The sequence below is a fragment of the Phyllobates terribilis genome, unplaced genomic scaffold (assembly GCF_046119375.1).
Source record: "Phyllobates terribilis strain yellow unplaced genomic scaffold, ASM4611937v1 Scaffold_1748__1_contigs__length_216518, whole genome shotgun sequence".
In the NCBI taxonomy this organism is placed as follows: domain Eukaryota; kingdom Metazoa; phylum Chordata; class Amphibia; order Anura; family Dendrobatidae; genus Phyllobates; species Phyllobates terribilis.
In genome coordinates this window covers 34,858-49,343 of record NW_027364508.1, presented here as the reverse complement: position 1 = coordinate 49,343, position 14,486 = coordinate 34,858, and the positions used below count along the sequence as shown (strand labels likewise).

At 44.3% G+C, this 14,486-nt stretch overlaps 7 non-coding genes and 1 pseudogene across 7 annotated transcripts; all 8 read left to right on the top strand.

Moving 5' to 3' along the window:
* The first annotated feature begins 3,068 nt into the window (after positions 1-3,068).
* Positions 3,069-3,261, top strand: LOC141245069 (U2 spliceosomal RNA). Its single transcript, XR_012308931.1, has one exon. It is a non-coding gene; the product is annotated as a U2 spliceosomal RNA (small nuclear RNA).
* A 1,115-nt stretch (positions 3,262-4,376) lies between these two features.
* LOC141245096 (U2 spliceosomal RNA) lies at positions 4,377-4,567 on the top strand. The gene has a single exon (XR_012308945.1). It is a non-coding gene; the product is annotated as a U2 spliceosomal RNA (small nuclear RNA).
* A 1,112-nt stretch (positions 4,568-5,679) lies between these two features.
* LOC141245088 (U2 spliceosomal RNA) lies at positions 5,680-5,771 on the top strand (annotated as a pseudogene).
* Positions 5,772-6,561: 790 nt separating this feature from the next.
* Positions 6,562-6,748, top strand: LOC141245071 (U2 spliceosomal RNA). Its single transcript, XR_012308933.1, has one exon. It is a non-coding gene; the product is annotated as a U2 spliceosomal RNA (small nuclear RNA).
* Positions 6,749-7,863: 1,115 nt separating this feature from the next.
* LOC141245035 (U2 spliceosomal RNA) lies at positions 7,864-8,054 on the top strand. The gene has a single exon (XR_012308902.1). It is a non-coding gene; the product is annotated as a U2 spliceosomal RNA (small nuclear RNA).
* A 1,115-nt stretch (positions 8,055-9,169) lies between these two features.
* Positions 9,170-9,360, top strand: LOC141245038 (U2 spliceosomal RNA). Its single transcript, XR_012308905.1, has one exon. It is a non-coding gene; the product is annotated as a U2 spliceosomal RNA (small nuclear RNA).
* A 1,115-nt stretch (positions 9,361-10,475) lies between these two features.
* LOC141245064 (U2 spliceosomal RNA) lies at positions 10,476-10,666 on the top strand. The gene has a single exon (XR_012308927.1). It is a non-coding gene; the product is annotated as a U2 spliceosomal RNA (small nuclear RNA).
* A 1,115-nt stretch (positions 10,667-11,781) lies between these two features.
* Positions 11,782-11,972, top strand: LOC141245052 (U2 spliceosomal RNA). Its single transcript, XR_012308919.1, has one exon. It is a non-coding gene; the product is annotated as a U2 spliceosomal RNA (small nuclear RNA).
* Positions 11,973-14,486: the final 2,514 nt, after the last annotated feature.

Below are 14,486 nucleotides of genomic sequence, written 5' to 3'. Positions count from 1 at the left end.
GAGGGGGATAAGATGGATGTTACAGGTAAAAGACTCAAGAGTCTTGTGGCGGATTTTTCCTTACAGGATGCTGCGGAAGTTTTTTTAGGTAATCCACCTCCTGCGACCTATAAGGCCGACAGGGGAGGCATAGAGTCTAGAATAGACCGTATCTTCTTTTCTTCACAAAATGTTATTTGTAGGAATTTCCAGCAGGAAGATGTTCCCTTCTCTGACCATGTGTGTTTGAGGGCACGTCTAGAAGGTAAGATTTCCTTTGTATATGGTGGTGGCGTGTGGAAACTTAATGTGCGTTTGCTGGAAGATAATAGGATCATGCGTGATTTTAGGCGAATGTATGTTAGGTGGAGGGATAAAAAAAGTGATTTCAGGAATGTGCTTGAGTGGTGGGACTGGATGAAGAGTGAGATTGTTTTTTTCTTTAGAAAAAGGGGCAGGAGGAAAGCAGCAATGAATAGAGCAAAATTTAATGATTTAAGCTCTAGACTGGAGTGGCTGAGGAAGTTAAGGATGATTGGAGTGGATGTGGATGTTTTGATGTGTCAAGTGAAAGAAGAGATTAAGAAATATATTGAGGGTAAAGGGAAAGAAATTATTTACCGTTCTAAGATTGAACATTTGGAGAAAAATGAGAAATGCACAAGGTTTTTTTTCAAAAAAGTTTTTGGGAAGAAAGTAGATATGGATGAGGTGGTGAATGGTGATGGGGTGTGTGTGAGTGGGAAGGATGTGATGCAGGAGGTGGTGTTGTTTTATAAGGAGTTGTATGGGGAAAAATGGGTTGATGATAGGATGTTGACTGATGCTTTGGGGTGTTTAGAAGGTTGTTTGGGTGAGGATGAACGTGAAATATTGGATGATGTAATTGTGTTGGATGAAGTTAAAAAAGTGGTGATGTCTGCGAGTAAGAATAAAACACCTGGGAAGGATGGACTGCCCGTGGAGTTATATGTTAAGGAATGGGACACGATGGGAAATGACTTATTGGAGGTGTGCCAGTATATGTTCACGGAGAATATGTTGAGTGAATCTATGAGAGATGGGGTGGTGGTTTTGGTTCATAAGAAAGGTGATAAAAAGGATTTGGGGAATTGGAGGCCAATCACCCTTTTGAATGCAGACTATAAGGTGTTTAGTAAATTGTTGGCTAGCCGGATGCGGGAAGTGATTGGCGGTGTGGTGGATGAAGATCAAGTGTGTGCAGTGCCTGGGAGAAGTATGACTGAAAATTTGGTGTTGTTGCGTGATGTGATTGGGGATTGTATGAGTCGTAAGCAGGAATGTTTGTTGTTTTCGGTTGATTTTGAAAAAGCTTTTGACCGTGTGTCACATAGCTTTATGTTTAAGGTTTTGTCTAAGATGGGTTATTCCAGGAATTTTGTAAACTGTGTTAGGAGTTTGTATTGTAATGTTTCAAGTGAATTTTTGGTGAATGGGTGGTTGAGTGAGAAAGTGAGAATTAAATCAGGAGTGCGTCAGGGGTGCCCTATGTCCCCTTTTTTGTTTATTAGTGTGATTGAAGTGTTGATGTGTATGGTTAGGAAGGATAAGGTTATGAGAGGTGTGATGATTCCTGGGAGTAATGGAAAGGATGTGAGAATTCTAGGTTACATGGATGATGTAGTGATTGTGAGTGGGAATATGGCTGCGATGAGTAGGGCAAGGTTGATATTAAGTTTGTTTTGTAGTGTCTCAGCTTTTAAGGTCAATTGGACTAAGAGTTCCTTTAAATGTTTTGGTGAGAGGAATGTACGGATGGATGGTGTGAGGTGTGAGGATGGTGCAATAAAGGTGCTTGGGATTAAGTTTAATGATGATTTGAAAGGAAATGAGAGTTGGGAAGATTGTGGGGTGAGAGTGGTGCGCAAGTTGAATTTTTGGCGAATGAGAGAATTAACTCTGACTGGGAAAGTTCTGATTATTAAGGCGGTTATTTTGCCTATTTTGTTGTTTGTTGCGAATGTATATCCTGCTGCTTTTAAGAAAATTAGGAAAACTGAGAAATTCATCTTTAATTTTCTTTGGGGAAGTCGCATGGAGAAATTGAAACGGGAATATGTCTATAAGTTATGTGTAAATGGTGGTTTGGATTTTCCAAATATTGATTTCTTTTTAGGGATTAGTTACGTGAAAATGGTGGTGGTGGTTCTAGGGAAAAGTAATAAGTGTGCTTATATGATGAAGTATTCGGCTGGATGGATGCTTTATGGCTTAAAGTGGGTCAAAAGGGATGCTAGAGTGCCTGTTGCTTTTAAGTGTCCTGTATGGTATGGTTGTGTTGAGAAATTTGTAAGGAAGTATGATTTGTTGTCCGTTAACATGAGTGATTTTAGGCAAAAGAAGAAAGTCATTAGGATGGTGCGTGAGCGTGAGGTGGTATGTAATATCAATGGGTTGAGAGGGGAGGAAGTAACCGAGATGTGGAGAAAATTAAGTATAGATGGTGTGACTAACAGACAGAGAGATATCGCTTGGATGATATTGCATGACATTTTGCCTGTTAGAGATGTGCAAAAGAAGAGGGATTTAGTTAAATCTGAGGTATGCCCGAGGGATGGATGTGGTTTGAGAGAGCATGTTAGACATATGGTATGGGATTGTGATTTTGCATATGATGTATGGAAGGGTATAGGGGGACTTTGCAAGGAATTGGTGGGTGTAAAGTATGTTAATTGGAAACTTGCTATGTTTGGGATGGGTGCATGTAGTAGAATTAAGGATAGGATTTTATGGTTGTTGGTGGTGTGTGTAATTGAAAGTTTGTGGGATGCGAGGAATTTGTTAGTTTTTAAAAGGAAGAAAATGTCAGTTAATGAATGTTTGAGATTGATTCTGTCACGTATGTATGTAATATACCTCTGGGATCAGGAACGTGGAAGTATTATAGATGCTGAAGGGATCTGGAAGTTTAAAAAGTGGAGGTTTTTGGTAAAGTTTAATTAGTAGTGTATAATGTACCTGATGATAAGGTTTGGTTTTATTTTTGATTATATACCAAGTGTGATGAAAGGCTAAGTGTCAATGAAAGGCTTTTGTAAGTCGATTTGATTGAGCTTATGCTCCGGCCTATCTGATTTGGTTAAAAAAAAAAAAAAAAAAAAAAAAAAATCTGTTCTTATCAGTTTAATATCTGATACGTCCCCTATCTGGGGACCATATATTAAATGGATTTTTAGAACAGGGAGATGGAAAAAGAGCTTGCTCTGTCCACTCCACGCATTGACCTGGTATTGCAGTATCTCCAGGACCGGTGCACCCCTTCTTTAATGCAGTTTCTAAAATCAGAAAGAATTGAATTCAATGTTTTTTGTTCATTTTGCTTGTTTGTCGGATTTTGGGATGGACTCTTTGGCTTTGCTTTTCTTCTCCTCATTGGATTTTTCATGTTCAAAGTTGCAGAAGCCAGATTACAAGCTCATTTTGGTTCAACTTCAGCAACTGTGCATTGCATTGCCATGTAATGTGATGCAATGCTATCTTTCTAGCTCTCCCTTTTTACTTCCTTTTGGATAAACAGACATATTAGGCAAGCATTTTGGAGCTTTCACCTAAATAACTACAGGTGGTGAGATAAGCTGCACAATATAATTGACCTTTCAGTATATTGTTGCACACACACCATCTATTTAGCAAATGCCCTTGTTATCAACAGCAGCCTTTTAAACTCACCTGAGCTAACAGGTATGTGCGCTGGTTACTCTGCTGCGCTTAAAATTTCTTTTTTGGTTTGCTACAATGCCTTTTCTGAAACGTTGTCTCCTTCTGCTGGAACACTGACTTCTTTCATTTAATGCCTGCAGACTATAAAAGAGAACCCAACCCAAAAAGTTTGGTTGATTAGTCTGTGGCATTCTGTTAAACTGTTGCTTATGGCGGTCTCTGTGAGCTTCTCAGCGACATTCAGCCAGCCAGGTATCCTGCCTGCAGTAGATGGAATGTGGCAATGGAACGCTGGCTGCGCGTGTCATAATAGGCTCTGAGCCTTTATATACCTGTGCACAGCAGCAGCCACCTTCAGTCTGCTGCTGGACAGCCAGCAGCAGCAGCAGCAGGAGAGGTATGTAATCAGGAGCCCTCCTGCTAAGGGTAGACAGCTGCTCGTTCCACCCCACCCCCCGCCTTAATTGGTTCTCCTCCCTTCCAACGGTGTTGAGGCGGGTGGGAACAGCAGGGGGTGAAGGTGCTGTGTTTAAAGAGGTGGAGTTATGCAGATCTAAAACGCGTGGATTGCAGCAGCAGCAAGCCGAAAAGTGCAGGCATGTAAGGGATCTAGAGGTTGACAACATGTCTTCTTAACGGGAGTCCAGGAGCTCATCTCCACAAATGGACTTTTCAGGATCCTTGGGTGGCTCCGTAGTTTGAAACCAATTCTGGTTATCGCTTCTCGGCCTTTTGGCTAAGATCAAGTGTAGTATCTGTTCTTATCAGTTTAATATCTGATATGTCCCCTATCTGGGGACCATATATTAAATGGATTTTTAGAACAGGGAGATGGAAAAAGAGCTTGCTCTGTCCACTCCACGCATTGACCTGGTATTGCAGTATCTCCAGGACCGGTGCACCCCTTCTTTAATGCAGTTTCTAAAATCAGAAAGAATTGAATTCAATGTTTTTTGTTCATTTTGCTTGTTTGTCGGATTTTGGGATGGACTCTTTGGCTTTGCTTTTCTTCTCCTCATTGGATTTTTCATGTTCAAAGTTGCAGAAGCCAGATTACAAGCTCATTTTGGTTCAACTTCAGCAACTGTGCATTGCATTGCCATGTAATGTGATGCAGTGCTATCTTTCTAGCTCTCCCTTTTTACTTCCTTTTGGATAAACAGACATATTAGGCAAGCATTTTGGAGCTTTCACCTAAATAACTACAGGTGGTGAGATAAGCTGCACAATATAATTGACCTTTCAGTATATTGTTGCACACACACCATCTATTTAGCAAATGCCCTTGTTATCAACAGCAGCCTTTTAAACTCACCTGAGCTAACAGGTATGTGCGCTGGTTACTCTGCTGCGCTTAAAATTTCTTTTTTGGTTTGCTACAATGCCTTTTCTGAAACGTTGTCTCCTTCTGCTGGAACACTGACTTCTTTCATTTAATGCCTGCAGACTATAAAAGAGAACCCAACCCAAAAAGTTTGGTTGATTAGTCTGTGGCATTCTGTTAAACTGTTGCTTATGGCGGTCTCTGTGAGCTTCTCAGCGACATTCAGCCAGCCAGGTATCCTGCCTGCAGTAGATGGAATGTGGCAATGGAACGCTGGCTGCGCGTGTCATAATAGGCTCTGAGCCTTTATATACCTGTGCACAGCAGCAGCCACCTTCAATCTGCTGCTGGACAGCCAGCAGCAGCAGCAGGAGAGGTATGTAATCAGGAGCCCTCCTGCTAAGGGTAGACAGCTGCTCGTTCCACCCCACCCCCCGCCTTAATTGGTTCTCCTCCCTTCCAACGGTGTTGAGGCGGGTGGGAACAGCAGGGGGTGAAGGTGCTGTGTTTAAAGAGGTGGAGTTATGCAGATCTAAAACGCGTGGATTGCAGCAGCAGCAAGCCGAAAAGTGCAGGCATGTAAGGGATCTAGAGGTTGACAACATGTCTTCTTAACGGGAGTCCAGGAGCTCATCTCCACAAATGGACTTTTCAGGATCCTTGGGTGGCTCCGTAGTTTGAAACCAATTCTGGTTATCGCTTCTCGGCCTTTTGGCTAAGATCAAGTGTAGTATCTTTCGAAAAGGCGGTTTTGGATGTTGGCCGCCCTAGTAGATTGATACATTATGCACACTGGGGTTTAGGCGCTTGTTAGTACGCCAGTTGGCTAATATAGTCATCTGGTGGAAAGCATGGCCCCCCAGGATCGACGCCATTGGGCCGGGGAAGATCGAAAGCCCGAAGTGTGAAGTGCCCCAGGAGTGGTGACCCTGGGGTGCCTTAACTCACTGGGATTGGGAACCCCACTTGAGTTTATGGCACATTTGCACTAGCACTTCAATATTTCTTTCTTCACACACACCCTTATTCCGGGCCTTCTGGCCTTAGGATGGGGAATTTTTCAATTCCCGGTCGAAGGTCCGGGCAGTATTATACTGTGAAACCTTCACTATTTATTTAATTTTTTTTGTCACTGTGTGTCCACTTTTTCACGTGTGTCCACGTCCTTACTAGGATTTTGTCGGGATGCGGTTCCCTTACGGGTTCCTCTCTTGGCAGGTCTAGGGGGGGAGTGTGTGGCCATCAGGTTCCGCTCCCCCCTGAACCCCCCTGGCTCTTCTCTTTCGGGAGGAGAGCATTGTTGGCTCCCCTCTTCCGGGAGGGGAGCACAGTCTTTGGCTCCCAGTGCCTTGCTCGGGTGAGAACTCGGGCAGGTATTGGGGGTAAGATTGGGTCGCCTCTGGCTCCGGCTGGAGGTGGCTATTTGTCCCTGTTCCTCGCTGTGGCCTTCTGGCTCGGAGGGACGGGGAATGGTTTGGGGGACCCTTCTCCTTTTGGAGAGGGTTTTAAGAAGACCAGCATCCTAGTGCACTTTTTTTGTGGCACTTGTCACTTTTTTAAGCGCACTCGGGTTTTGTACACGAATTCGGGCTTTCAATAGAAAAAAAAAAATCTGTTCTTATCAGTTTAATATCTGATACGTCCCCTATCTGGGGACCATATATTAAATGGATTTTTAGAACAGGGAGATGGAAAAAGAGCTTGCTCTGTCCACTCCACGCATTGACCTGGTATTGCAGTATCTCCAGGACCGGTGCACCCCTTCTTTAATGCAGTTTCTAAAATCAGAAAGAATTGAATTCAATGTTTTTTGTTCATTTTGCTTGTTTGTCGGATTTTGGGATGGACTCTTTGGCTTTGCTTTTCTTCTCCTCATTGGATTTTTCATGTTCAAAGTTGCAGAAGCCAGATTACAAGCTCATTTTGGTTCAACTTCAGCAACTGTGCATTGCATTGCCATGTAATGTGATGCAATGCTATCTTTCTAGCTCTCCCTTTTTACTTCCTTTTGGATAAACAGACATATTAGGCAAGCATTTTGGAGCTTTCACCTAAATAACTACAGGTGGTGAGATAAGCTGCACAATATAATTGACCTTTCAGTATATTGTTGCACACACACCATCTATTTAGCAAATGCCCTTGTTATCAACAGCAGCCTTTTAAACTCACCTGAGCTAACAGGTATGTGCGCTGGTTACTCTGCTGCGCTTAAAATTTCTTTTTTGGTTTGCTACAATGCCTTTTCTGAAACGTTGTCTCCTTCTGCTGGAACACTGACTTCTTTCATTTAATGCCTGCAGACTATAAAAGAGAACCCAACCCAAAAAGTTTGGTTGATTAGTCTGTGGCATTCTGTTAAACTGTTGCTTATGGCGGTCTCTGTGAGCTTCTCAGCGACATTCAGCCAGCCAGGTATCCTGCCTGCAGTAGATGGAATGTGGCAATGGAACGCTGGCTGCGCGTGTCATAATAGGCTCTGAGCCTTTATATACCTGTGCACAGCAGCAGCCACCTTCAGTCTGCTGCTGGACAGCCAGCAGCAGCAGCAGCAGGAGAGGTATGTAATCAGGAGCCCTCCTGCTAAGGGTAGACAGCTGCTCGTTCCACCCCACCCCCCGCCTTAATTGGTTCTCCTCCCTTCCAACGGTGTTGAGGCGGGTGGGAACAGCAGGGGGTGAAGGTGCTGTGTTTAAAGAGGTGGAGTTATGCAGATCTAAAACGCGTGGATTGCAGCAGCAGCAAGCCGAAAAGTGCAGGCATGTAAGGGATCTAGAGGTTGACAACATGTCTTCTTAACGGGAGTCCAGGAGCTCATCTCCACAAATGGACTTTTCAGGATCCTTGGGTGGCTCCGTAGTTTGAAACCAATTCTGGTTATCGCTTCTCGGCCTTTTGGCTAAGATCAAGTGTAGTATCTGTTCTTATCAGTTTAATATCTGATACGTCCCCTATTTGGGGACCATATATTAAATGGATTTTTAGAACAGGGAGATGGAAAAAGAGCTTGCTCTGTCCACTCCACGCATTGACCTGGTATTGCAGTATCTCCAGGACCGGTGCACCCCTTCTTTAATGCAGTTTCTAAAATCAGAAAGAATTGAATTCAATGTTTTTTGTTCATTTTGCTTGTTTGTCGGATTTTGGGATGGACTCTTTGGCTTTGCTTTTCTTCTCCTCATTGGATTTTTCATGTTCAAAGTTGCAGAAGCCAGATTACAAGCTCATTTTGGTTCAACTTCAGCAACTGTGCATTGCATTGCCATGTAATGTGATGCAATGCTATCTTTCTAGCTCTCCCTTTTTACTTCCTTTTGGATAAACAGACATATTAGGCAAGCATTTTGGAGCTTTCACCTAAATAACTACAGGTGGTGAGATAAGCTGCACAATATAATTGACCTTTCAGTATATTGTTGCACACACACCATCTATTTAGCAAATGCCCTTGTTATCAACAGCAGCCTTTTAAACTCACCTGAGCTAACAGGTATGTGCGCTGGTTACTCTGCTGCGCTTAAAATTTCTTTTTTGGTTTGCTACAATGCCTTTTCTGAAACATTGTCTCCTTCTGCTGGAACACTGACTTCTTTCATTTAATGCCTGCAGACTATAAAAGAGAACCCAACCCAAAAAGTTTGGTTGATTAGTCTGTGGCATTCTGTTAAACTGTTGCTTATGGCGGTCTCTGTGAGCTTCTCAGCGACATTCAGCCAGCCAGGTATCCTGCCTGCAGTAGATGGAATGTGGCAATGGAACGCTGGCTGCGCGTGTCATAATAGGCTCTGAGCCTTTATATACCTGTGCACAGCAGCAGCCACCTTCAGTCTGCTGCTGGACAGCCAGCAGCAGCAGCAGCAGGAGAGGTATGTAATCAGGAGCCCTCCTGCTAAGGGTAGACAGCTGCTCGTTCCACCCCACCCCCCGCCTTAATTGGTTCTCCTCCCTTCCAACGGTGTTGAGGCGGGTGGGAACAGCAGGGGGTGAAGGTGCTGTGTTTAAAGAGGTGGAGTTATGCAGATCTAAAACGCGTGGATTGCAGCAGCAGCAAGCCGAAAAGTGCAGGCATGTAAGGGATCTAGAGGTTGACAACATGTCTTCTTAACGGGAGTCCAGGAGCTCATCTCCACAAATGGACTTTTCAGGATCCTTGGGTGGCTCCGTAGTTTGAAACCAATTCTGGTTATCGCTTCTCGGCCTTTTGGCTAAGATCAAGTGTAGTATCTGTTCTTATCAGTTTAATATCTGATACATCCCCTATCTGGGGACCATATATTAAATGGATTTTTAGAACAGGGAGATGGAAAAAGAGCTTGCTCTGTCCACTCCACGCATTGACCTGGTATTGCAGTATCTCCAGGACCGGTGCACCCCTTCTTTAATGCAGTTTCTAAAATCAGAAAGAATTGAATTCAATGTTTTTTGTTCATTTTGCTTGTTTGTCGGATTTTGGGATGGACTCTTTGGCTTTGCTTTTCTTCTCCTCATTGGATTTTTCATGTTCAAAGTTGCAGAAGCCAGATTACAAGATCATTTTGGTTCAACTTCAGCAACTGTGCATTGCATTGCCATGTAATGTGATGCAATGCTATCTTTCTAGCTCTCCCTTTTTACTTCCTTTTGGATAAACAGACATATTAGGCAAGCATTTTGGAGCTTTCACCTAAATAACTACAGGTGGTGAGATAAGCTGCACAATATAATTGACCTTTCAGTATATTGTTGCACACACACCATCTATTTAGCAAATGCCCTTGTTATCAACAGCAGCCTTTTAAACTCACCTGAGCTAACAGGTATGTGCGCTGGTTACTCTGCTGCGCTTAAAATTTCTTTTTTGGTTTGCTACAATGCCTTTTCTGAAACGTTGTCTCCTTCTGCTGGAACACTGACTTCTTTCATTTAATGCCTGCAGACTATAAAAGAGAACCCAACCCAAAAAGTTTGGTTGATTAGTCTGTGGCATTCTGTTAAACTGTTGCTTATGGCGGTCTCTGTGAGCTTCTCAGCGACATTCAGCCAGCCAGGTATCCTGCCTGCAGTAGATGGAATGTGGCAATGGAACGCTGGCTGCGCGTGTCATAATAGGCTCTGAGCCTTTATATACCTGTGCACAGCAGCAGCCACCTTCAGTCTGCTGCTGGACAGCCAGCAGCAGCAGCAGCAGGAGAGGTATGTAATCAGGAGCCCTCCTGCTAAGGGTAGACAGCTGCTCGTTCCACCCCACCCCCCGCCTTAATTGGTTCTCCTCCCTTCCAACGGTGTTGAGGCGGGTGGGAACAGCAGGGGGTGAAGGTGCTGTGTTTAAAGAGGTGGAGTTATGCAGATCTAAAACGCGTGGATTGCAGCAGCAGCAAGCCGAAAAGTGCAGGCATGTAAGGGATCTAGAGGTTGACAACATGTCTTCTTAACGGGAGTCCAGGAGCTCATCTCCACAAATGGACTTTTCAGGATCCTTGGGTGGCTCCGTAGTTTGAAACCAATTCTGGTTATCGCTTCTCGGCCTTTTGGCTAAGATCAAGTGTAGTATCTGTTCTTATCAGTTTAATATCTGATACGTCCCCTATCTGGGGACCATATATTAAATGGATTTTTAGAACAGGGAGATGGAAAAAGAGCTTGCTCTGTCCACTCCACGCATTGACCTGGTATTGCAGTATCTCCAGGACCGGTGCACCCCTTCTTTAATGCAGTTTCTAAAATCAGAAAGAATTGAATTCAATGTTTTTTGTTCATTTTGCTTGTTTGTCGGATTTTGGGATGGACTCTTTGGCTTTGCTTTTCTTCTCCTCATTGGATTTTTCATGTTCAAAGTTGCAGAAGCCAGATTACAAGCTCATTTTGGTTCAACTTCAGCAACTGTGCATTGCATTGCCATGTAATGTGATGCAATGCTATCTTTCTAGCTCTCCCTTTTTACTTCCTTTTGGATAAACAGACATATTAGGCAAGCATTTTGGAGCTTTCACCTAAATAACTACAGGTGGTGAGATAAGCTGCACAATATAATTGACCTTTCAGTATATTGTTGCACACACACCATCTATTTAGCAAATGCCCTTGTTATCAACAGCAGCCTTTTAAACTCACCTGAGCTAACAGGTATGTGCGCTGGTTACTCTGCTGCGCTTAAAATTTCTTTTTTGGTTTGCTACAATGCCTTTTCTGAAACGTTGTCTCCTTCTGCTGGAACACTGACTTCTTTCATTTAATGCCTGCAGACTATAAAAGAGAACCCAACCCAAAAAGTTTGGTTGATTAGTCTGTGGCATTCTGTTAAACTGTTGCTTATGGCGGTCTCTGTGAGCTTCTCAGCGACATTCAGCCAGCCAGGTATCCTGCCTGCAGTAGATGGAATGTGGCAATGGAACGCTGGCTGCGCGTGTCATAATAGGCTCTGAGCCTTTATATACCTGTGCACAGCAGCAGCCACCTTCAGTCTGCTGCTGGACAGCCAGCAGCAGCAGCAGCAGGAGAGGTATGTAATCAGGAGCCCTCCTGCTAAGGGTAGACAGCTGCTCGTTCCACCCCACCCCCCGCCTTAATTGGTTCTCCTCCCTTCCAACGGTGTTGAGGCGGGTGGGAACAGCAGGGGGTGAAGGTGCTGTGTTTAAAGAGGTGGAGTTATGCAGATCTAAAACGCGTGGATTGCAGCAGCAGCAAGCCGAAAAGTGCAGGCATGTAAGGGATCTAGAGGTTGACAACATGTCTTCTTAACGGGAGTCCAGGAGCTCATCTCCACAAATGGACTTTTCAGGATCCTTGGGTGGCTCCGTAGTTTGAAACCAATTCTGGTTATCGCTTCTCGGCCTTTTGGCTAAGATCAAGTGTAGTATCTGTTCTTATCAGTTTAATATCTGATACGTCCCCTATCTGGGGACCATATATTAAATGGATTTTTAGAACAGGGAGATGGAAAAAGAGCTTGCTCTGTCCACTCCACGCATTGACCTGGTATTGCAGTATCTCCAGGACCGGTGCACCCCTTCTTTAATGCAGTTTCTAAAATCAGAAAGAATTGAATTCAATGTTTTTTGTTCATTTTGCTTGTTTGTCGGATTTTGGGATGGACTCTTTGGCTTTGCTTTTCTTCTCCTCATTGGATTTTTCATGTTCAAAGTTGCAGAAGCCAGATTACAAGATCATTTTGGTTCAACTTCAGCAACTGTGCATTGCATTGCCATGTAATGTGATGCAATGCTATCTTTCTAGCTCTCCCTTTTTACTTCCTTTTGGATAAACAGACATATTAGGCAAGCATTTTGGAGCTTTCACCTAAATAACTACAGGTGGTGAGATAAGCTGCACAATATAATTGACCTTTCAGTATATTGTTGCACACACACCATCTATTTAGCAAATGCCCTTGTTATCAACAGCAGCCTTTTAAACTCACCTGAGCTAACAGGTATGTGCGCTGGTTACTCTGCTGCGCTTAAAATTTCTTTTTTGGTTTGCTACAATGCCTTTTCTGAAACGTTGTCTCCTTCTGCTGGAACACTGACTTCTTTCATTTAATGCCTGCAGACTATAAAAGAGAACCCAACCCAAAAAGTTTGGTTGATTAGTCTGTGGCATTCTGTTAAACTGTTGCTTATGGCGGTCTCTGTGAGCTTCTCAGCGACATTCAGCCAGCCAGGTATCCTGCCTGCAGTAGATGGAATGTGGCAATGGAACGCTGGCTGCGCGTGTCATAATAGGCTCTGAGCCTTTATATACCTGTGCACAGCAGCAGCCACCTTCAGTCTGCTGCTGGACAGCCAGCAGCAGCAGCAGCAGGAGAGGTATGTAATCAGGAGCCCTCCTGCTAAGGGTAGACAGCTGCTCGTTCCACCCCACCCCCCGCCTTAATTGGTTCTCCTCCCTTCCAACGGTGTTGAGGCGGGTGGGAACAGCAGGGGGTGAAGGTGCTGTGTTTAAAGAGGTGGAGTTATGCAGATCTAAAACGCGTGGATTGCAGCAGCAGCAAGCCGAAAAGTGCAGGCATGTAAGGGATCTAGAGGTTGACAACATGTCTTCTTAACGGGAGTCCAGGAGCTCATCTCCACAAATGGACTTTTCAGGATCCTTGGGTGGCTCCGTAGTTTGAAACCAATTCTGGTTATCGCTTCTCGGCCTTTTGGCTGAGAGCAAGTGCTTCACAGCAGGAGGTTTCAGTTGAAGGGCACTCAGGTACCCCTCTCCTTGGCCTGGCAGGATCGTCCACTTCGGTGGGCTTCACCTGCCTGCTGCTATTAGGGAGAGGGATTAGTCCTAGGGTAACGGGCAGCGATCCCCCAGCCTTCAGGTGCTTTATCTCAAAGCTCTGAAGGCGCAGATTGCAGGCGGTTGCAATTTGCATTTTGTTGCGCCATACCATGGAGGTTGACCCCAACCTCGTGCCTCTATATGCGAGGCTTAAGAACACCATAAGGGTCCGATTTACGGCTGGTGGTTCCGATATACGGAATCTGGGATATGTAGTCCAGGACGTGCTTGAGAAACTGCTCCACGTCAGAACCAACGAAATCCTTTCTATCCAGGATTATCCTCGACGTGGAGATTATGATGTAACCTTTACTGGCGAAGGTATTTTCAAAGATGTTTTGTCCAGAGTTAAGTTGGTAGAAAATAGCCCTGGTCTAAAAGGGATTCAGATCATCGAGCACGTCCTGGATGAGGTAAAGATGGTGGTTGTGAAAATCTTCTCACCCTTCATAACAGCACCAGAGGTTATTTCCTTTTTGTCAGTTTATTTTAAAAGTGTGAAATTGATTGGGAAAGTGTTGAATGAGTTTAACATCTGGACCTCAAAATGGAAGTTTTTAGTAAAATGTGAAAGAGACCCTAAATTCCCTGGAGGTGTGAGACTTCCTCCAGCTCGATTTAAAATAGGGCAAACTAATGGGGATTTTTTTTTCTCAGGAATGCCACTTTTCTGTAGGTATTGTGGTCTCTATGGGCACTCTAAGGATAGTTGTGGTGCCACTTGTAGAAATTGTGCCAGTACTGAACATGACACAAAGGAGTGCCCAAATGAAAAAAAATGCTCTTTTTGTCGGACACCTGGTCATTTCTATTTTTCTTGCCCTCACAGGTTCAGAGAGGATGAACAAAAACAAAAGGAGAAGTCCAAGACATCCGGGAATGGACGGGCCAATCAGACCACCCCTCAGGAGGAGGAGCAACAACCTGGAGCCTCGGGAGGTGATAAGGGCGCTTCAACTAGTAACAATCCCTCCGAGTCAATGACAGGTAACTCACAGGAGCCCAGGAGCTGGCTGAAAGACCATAAGGAGGCTAAAAGGAAGGCTGAGAAAGATCATAAAGGGGCGGTCGGTAAGGCCAAAAAAGAGCGCCAAAAGGCTGACACCGAGCCCAAAATTCCCACTGGGTCTCACGAGAGCGAGGGCGGTACGTGGCATTTGGTGAGGTCTCATAATAAGAAAAAGAATGGTTCCGTGGAGGTGGCTAATAGGGAGGAGATGGATACATCCCCTCACGGGGGTGTAGACTCTGGAAT